The 7,727-nt window shown below is 37.7% G+C and overlaps 1 long non-coding RNA gene across 1 annotated transcript in view; it reads left to right on the top strand.

Annotated features, from left to right (window-relative positions):
• Positions 1 to 388: 388 nt before the first annotated feature.
• The window catches only part of LOC110349415 (uncharacterized), a 168,031-nt gene continuing 160,692 nt past the window's right edge, over positions 389 to 7,727 (top strand). Inside the window, exon 1 of the long non-coding RNA XR_002395354.2 lies at positions 389 to 810. This is a non-coding gene — a long non-coding RNA (uncharacterized LOC110349415). The remainder of the gene's footprint in view (positions 811 to 7,727) is intronic.

Genomic DNA, 7,727 nt, shown 5'->3' with positions numbered 1-7,727 from the left:
GATCCTTTATTTTTTTATCTGCGTCCTCTCTAGATTTATTAATCATGTCTTGCACCATGAGCAAAATCTTTGCTGTTATCTGAGTAATTATTTCTGATTTCATTTTTCCCAGATCCTCTTTTGTTATCAGTTCAGAGAGTCCAGGTGGTTGAGTATCAGATTGTTCCATCTCATTTCCCTTTGGGGTTGCTGTAGGTGATCCAGAAGTCTGTTTTTGAGACTTATTTACGCATCTTCTCATTTCCACGGTTGGGGGGTGTGTGTGCTTCTGGCGCCCGTGTGGCTCACCTTCTCTGCCCTAGTAGCTTGGGATGGTGGAGGGAGAGCTTCCTTCCGGGTTTTGGGACTGGCTCAGCTTCTCTGCCCTAGGAGCTTGGGATGGCGGTGGGGGAGCTTCCTCATGAACTTTATTCTTGAGTGATACAAATCTTTCTACCCAGCTTTCTTCTTTCGTGTTTTTTCCCTGAACTCTAGATGGATAAATACATATGTATAAGCATTCACAAGAATGTATATATTTTTCTAATAGCCTTTACTCAGTAAATATTTACTTTAAAAGTTTTTCTTATTTTTCTTATTATGGAAGAGAGCCACACTTTTTATATTATAAAAAAGAACACAAAGATTCTAGAACTAATAATATCAGAATGTTGGCTTGTATGAGGAACCAGCTCAGTGTCGTTGTTATGGAACTGGGCCCATTTGGCCTGCGGAACAGTTTGCCAGTCACTGAAGAGAAAGTTTATTCATGCAGTAGCCAAACATGGAGGTGGAATAGCAAGTCTGAAGTCCATTTTACACAGGATTAAGGTTAGAGGTATTTATGGGATAAAGAAATGGGGTCAATAAAGATACAGGGAAAGGTGATTGCAGGCAAGGAAAAGCAAAGCAATCAGTGGTTTGCACATGTATAGCAAAATCTTCATAGCTCTTCATGGGATGCTGATTCAGAAAATGGCAGGGTTAGCAGAACCAGAAGGTAGAGGTTTTCATCCTCTGATGTCACCCAGTGAACAGCATAAATGAAGACTTAAGCAGCCTTAAATCACAGGTAAGTAATCTAAGTAATAGGTATCACCACGACCCATGTGTCAGACATGCTATCTAAGGCAGAGCTATGGGGAGACTAATAACACAGTGCTCAGCTACATGACTTCTAAAATTAGGGATTGTTAAAAGCAACTAAAAAACCAAACTAAGTCTGGAGTGTTTATTCAGTGTTTATTTCTCCTTGATTTTACTGTGTGTCAAAAATGAGTAGTAAATATTGGCTATTGGTGATATTAGACTTGGAGATTGATGTAGCAGAAAGCCGAAGAGGTAGGGAAATCTAGATTGCATAGAAGGTGTTAGTGAAGTGAGTGGTCTTATGGTCCAGATTGAACAAGGACATACAAAGGGTGACCAAAAATATGGGGAAAGTTTAAATTAAAAGAAAACTTATTGTAGTAAAAGACACATTGTCAAGGACAATGGGGATAATGTGTTCAAAGTGTAGGGGAATTAGTGGTATATGGTTGGACATCTTTAAGTAGAAGTGGTAGAAAAGGTAGATGAAAATGGCTTTTTTGTGTTTTTTACCACAACTTCCTTTTTATTACAACAGACTTAAAAATATATTTTCACCATACTTTGTGACTTCATAATGGAATAAGAACAAATTAAGCATCTGTCTGCTTTCTGGGTTCCAATTTTGCCCTAATTCTTATTTCAAAATCACCCGTATAATCACATACCACAAAGATGGGAGTAGGGAACTGATATTTATTTTCCTTTTATTATTCATGCCCATTAATTTTACAAAATACTGGGTTTCAATGTGTACAATACATTTTGATCATATCAACCTGGCCTATTACCCTCTCTTATGCCTTTTTGATATTCTCTGTTGGAAGAGTAGCAGACAAAAATTTTCTCCCATTCTATAGGCTGTCTGTATACTTTGTTAGTTGTTTCCATTTCTGTACAGAAACTTTCAAATTTGATGTAGTTGTATTTGTTGATTCTTAATATTATTTCCTAGGTTACTGGAGTGCTATTCAGGAAGTCTTTCCCTGTGCCCATGGCTTCAAGTGTTTACCCTATGTTTTCTCTCAGCGAACTCAAAATTTCAAGTCTTATACCTAGATCTTTGATCCATTCTGCATTGATTTTAGTACAGCGTGAGAAATAGGTACATAGCTTATCTTCTACAAGTAGATACCCATTTTTCCCAGCACCATTTGTTAAGAAGACTATCTTTTCTCCAGTGTATGTTATTGGCCTGTTCATCCATGCCCTCCTGGCCCACAGGGTTTCTGCAGAGGAGCCTACAATTATTCAGATGGGTTTACTTTTATAAGTGAGTTGGCATTTCTGCTTTGTAGCCTGCATTATTCTTTCCCTGTTCTGTACTCCTGCCATTTAAACTACAATGTGATGTGGGGGAGTTCTTTTCTGGTCTTACCTGTGGGGTTCTAAATGCCTCCCATACCTGAATGTCTATTATCTTTCCTTTGGTTGGGAAGTTCATTATAATTTCATTATAATTCATTATAATTTTTCATTATAATTTCTTTTCTTTTTTTTGGTACTGGGGATTGAACTCGGGTCCTTGTGCTTGCGCAGCAGGCAATGATCATTATAATTTCTTTGAATAGATTTTTTACGCCATTGGTCTGAACCTTGGCACCCTCTTCTACACCAAAAATTGTAGCTTTATTCTTTTAACCATGTCCAGGAGTTCTTGGTTGTTTTGTTTATACTTTCTTGGTTTTTTTTCTTTATTAGTATCTGAGTACAGTAAGTCCTCAACTTACAAACATTCAAGTTGTGAACTTTCACCAAGCATTGCCATATGCCCCAGAGAGAGTGCTTGACCAGACTATTCTTTTTTTTTTTATTTTATTAAATTCTGTTATTGGTACATTGTAGGTATACAACACAATTACATTTCTCATTGGGAATTGTACCTTTACATAATGAATCTTGTTTCTTATTTTTTCCCCATTCCTAGCTCTCCCTTCACGCCCTCCACCCTTCCCTATTTACAAAGACTTTATTTCCATTTTTTCCATTTCTCAGCATTTTTCCTTTCCCTTCTTTCCTTTCCCCTGCCCCTCCCACTACCCCTACCCCTTTGGACCTTTTCTTCCTATTTTACATTATCAATTATTCATTCTAATCAATTGTACATTTTAGGTATACAATATAATGACATTCATCACTGGAAATTTGCACCTTTACATAGTCTCTCTTGGTTCTTATTTTTCACCCTTGCCCAGCCCTCCCTTCAACCCCTCCAGTCCTCCCTATTTACAAAGATTTTGTTCCTATTTTTCCATTTTCTCATATTAATCCCATTCCCTTCTATCCTTTCCCCTAGTCCTCCCACTTCCTTCCCCTTTGCCCCTTTTCTTCCTATTTCACATTACCTATTATACATTTAGTCCTTATTTACACTTTCAGTTTCTCACACCAGAGAAACTATTCGGTATTTACACATCTGTGTCCTATTTATTTCACTTAAGAGTATCACCTCAATGTGCATCCACTTAGCTATAAATGTCTCTAATTTCTCATTTTTGATGGCTGAGAAGTACTCCATTTTATAAAAAACCCACATTTTCTTTATCCAGTCTCCAGTTGATGGGCATTTAGGCTGTTTCCAAGTTTTAGCTATTACAAACTGTGCTGCTATGAACATGGGTGCAGATATATCACTGTGGTATGATTCTTTTAATTCTTTGGGGAAGATCCCCAGCAGTGGAATAGCAGGGTCAAATGGGACTTCCTGTCCTAGTTCTTTGAGGTATCTCCATACTGATTTCCACAGTGGTTGCACCAGTCTACACTCCCACCAGCAGTGGAGCAGGACTCCTCTTTCCCACAGCCCCGCCAGCATTTGTTATTGGTTGATTTCATGATAGCAACCATTCTTTCTGGAATGAAGTGGAATCTCAGTGTTGTTTTCATTTGCATCTCTCGAATGACCAGTGATGTTGAACATTTTTTCATGTATTTATTTGCTATTTCTACTTCTTTGTGTGAGAAATGTCTGTTCATTTCAGATGCCCATTTTTGGATTGGGTCTTTAAATTTGGGAGGTCTGATCTTTTTAAGATCTTTATAGATTCAAGATAGTAGACCTTTGTCTGAGGAAGAGCAGGTGAAGATTTTTTCCCACATTGTGGGGTGTCTCTTCACACTGCTGGTGGTTTCTCTTGCTGTGCAGAAGCCTTTTAATAAGAAGAGATCCCACTTGTTGATTACTTGTGCTAGTTCATGGGCAACTGAGGTTTTGTTCATAAAATCTTTTCCTACACCGATGTCTTCAAGGATTCTACCTAACCTCTGTTCCAACTGGTTCAGAGTTTCTATTTTAATATTTAGATCTTTAATCCATTTTGATTTTAGTTTAGTGCATGGTGAGAGATACAGGTCTAGTTTTAATCTTTGGCAAGTTGAAGCCCAATTTTTCTAGCACCATTTATTAAAGAGGCTACCTTTCCTCCAGTGAGGGTGTTTGGCTCCTTTGTGGAAGATGAGATGGCTGAGTGTGTCTGGCGTCGTTTCTGCATCTTCTAATCTGTTCCACTGGTCCTCAAGTCTGTTTCTTTGCCAGTACCATGCTGTTTTTATCACAGTAGCTTTGTAGTATAGTTGCAGGTTGGGGATTGTGATATCCCCTGCCATGTCTCTGTTACCTAGAATTGCCTTTGCTATTCTGGGTCTCTTCTTGTTCCAAATGAATTTTTGGATTGTTTTCTCAGGGTTCATGATGTATGCTGCTAGGATCTCAATTGGAATTGCATTAAATCTACATAGCAGTTTTGGAAGTATGGCCATTTTCACTATATTAATCCTTCCTACCCAGGAGCAGGGGATGTCTGTCCATTTTCTGATATCATCTTCAATCTCTCTTTTCAGAGTGCCATAGTTTTCAGAGAAGAGGTCTTTGATTTCTTTCATTTGGTTGATTCCTAGGTATTTCAGTTTTTTGGATGCTATTGTGAAAGGAATTATTTGCCCTATTTCTCTCTCAGTGAGTCTGTTGTTCGTGTAGAGGAAAGCTATTGATTTTTGTGTGTTGACTTTGTAACCAGCTACTTGACTGAATTTGGTTATTAAGTCTAGAAGACTTTTGGTGGAGTTCTTGGGGTCTTCTATATAGAGTATCATGTCATCTGCAAATAATGACAATTTGACTTCTTCATTTCCTACCTTTATTCCTTTTCTTTCTTTCTCTTGTCTGATTGCCGTGGCTGATGTTTCCAGAACTGTATTGAACAAGAGTGGTGATACTGGACATCCTTGTCTTGTTCCTGATTTTAGTTGTGAAGGATTTCAGTTTTTGACCATTTAGTATGATATTGGCTGTTGGTTTTTCATAGATGGATTTTATCAGATTGAGGTAGAGACTATCTATTCCAATTTTTTGTAGGGTTTTTATCATAAATGCATGTTGGATTTTGTCAAATGCTTTTTCTGCATCTATGGAGATAATCATATAGTTTTTGTCCTTTGCTCTATTGATATAGTGTATTACATTGATTGATTTTCAGATATTGAACCATCCCTGCATCCCTGGGATGAATCCCTCTTGATCAGGTTGTATGATCTTCTTGATGATCTTCTGCATTCTATTTGCCATTATCTTGTTAAGGATTTTTGCATCTATGTTCATTAGTGAGATTGGCCTATAGTTCTCTTTTTCAGTTGGGTCTTTCTCTGCTTTGGGGATCAAGGTGATGCTTGTTTCCAGGAATGAATTTGGGAGTATTGCTTCCCTTTCAATTTCATTGAAGAGTTTAAACAGTAGTGGTAGCAGTTCCTCTCTAAACGTCTTGTAGAATTCAGCAGTGAAGCCATCAGGGGCCAGGCTTTTCTTAGTTGATAAGTTTTTAATTACATTTTCAATTTCATTGGTTGATATTGGGTTGTTCAACATTTTTAGGTCTTCTTCGTTCAACTTTTGTAATTCATATGTATCTAGGAATCTGTCCATTTCTTCTGTGTTGTCCATCTTATTGGTGTATAGGTTCTGGAAGTAGGTATTGATGGTCCTCTGGATTTCTGCTGGGTCTGTTGTAATTTCACCCTTTCCATTCCCAATTTCATGGATTTGGACCTTTTCTTTCCTTTTTCTGACAAGGTTGGCTAAAGGTTTGTCAATTTTGTTGAATCTTTCAAAGAACCAACTCTTGGCTTCATTGATTTTTTGTATTATTCTCTTAGTCTCCATTGCATTGCTTTCTGCCCTGATCTTTATAATTTCCTCCCTTGATGAGCTTTGGGGTTGCCCTGCTCTTCTTTTTCTAGAAGCTTGAGGTTCAGCATCAGGTTGTTTAATTGGGCTCATTCTGTTTTCCTAATATGCGTATTCACTGCTATGAATTTCCCTCATAAGACTGCTTTCATTGTGTCCCATAGATTCCAATATGTTGTATTGTCATTGTCATTTAATTGAAGGAACTGTCTGATTTCTTCTTTAATTTCCTCTGTGACCCATTGGTTATTCTGAAGTGTGTTGTTCAATTTCCACGTGTTTGTGAAATTTTTTGAGTTTCTTTTGCTGTGGATCTCCAATTTCATTGCACTATGGTCTGATACTATACAGGGGATAACTTCAATTCCTTTGGACTTACTTAAACATGTTCTATGTGTGAGTGTGTGGTCTATTTTGGAGAATGACCCATGTGCAGCTGAGAAGAATGTGTATTCTGATTTTGTGGGGTGGAAGACTCTGTAAACATCTGTTAAGTTCATTTGTTCAGGAGTTCGATTGAGTTCTAGTATTTCATTACTTATTTTTAGTCTAGTTGATCTATCTATTTGTGACAGTGGGGTGTTGAGGTCCCCCACTACAATTGTATTAGTGCATATATGACTTTTCATGTCTGTTAGTATTTGTTTTATATAGTTGGGTGCACTAGTGTTAGGTGCATAGATATTTATGATTGTCATCTCTTCCTCTTGGATTCTTCCCTTTACAAGGATGTAGTGTCCTTCTTCATCTCTCTTAATCAGTGTTGGTTTGAAATCTACTTGATCTGCAAAGAGGATAGCTACTCCTGCTTTTTTTCAGGTTCCTGTCGCATGGAGTATTGTTTTCCACCCTTTAACTTTCAGTCTATGAGTTTCCTTTTGAATTAAGTGTGTTTCTTGTATGCAGCATATTGTTGGATTTTGCTTCTTGACCCATTCTGCCAGTCTATTTCTTTTGATTGGTGAATTGAAACCATTAACATTGATGGTTATAACTGAAACGTATTGACTTGTCATTGCCACGACTTTTTCTTTTTGTTGGGTTCTCCCCCTTTCCATTGAATTTCTTGTCATGCCAGATGGGTTCATTCTGCTTTGCTTCCTGGGGTTGTGATCCTCAATGTCTGTTCCTAGGCTATTGTGTAAAATTTTTTGGAGTGCTGGTTTGGTATTCACGAAGTTCCTAAGGTGCTCTTTGTCATGAAAGTATCTCATTTCTCCATCCATTTTGAAAGATAGTTTTGCAGGGTACATCAATCTGGGTTGGAGGCTGTTTTCCTTTAGGGCTTGGAATATGTCACTCCAAGCTCTTCTTGCCTTGGTGGTTTGTGTTGAGAAGTCTGCTGTGATTCTGATGGGCTTTCCTTTGTATGTGATTTGTTTCTTTTCTCTGACTGTTTGGAGAACTTTGTTCTTCTGTTATGTTTCTGGAATCTTAACAATTATATGCCTATATGTAGATTTCTTTTTGATCAAGGCTA

The sequence above is a fragment of the Heterocephalus glaber genome, unplaced genomic scaffold (genome assembly GCF_053883595.1).
Source record: "Heterocephalus glaber isolate CG9 unplaced genomic scaffold, H.glaber_assembly_v1.0 deba00001444, whole genome shotgun sequence".
Taxonomy (NCBI): domain Eukaryota; kingdom Metazoa; phylum Chordata; class Mammalia; order Rodentia; family Bathyergidae; genus Heterocephalus; species Heterocephalus glaber.
Note: the sequence above shows the minus strand (reverse complement) of the source record. Positions and strands in the feature narration are given on the sequence as shown.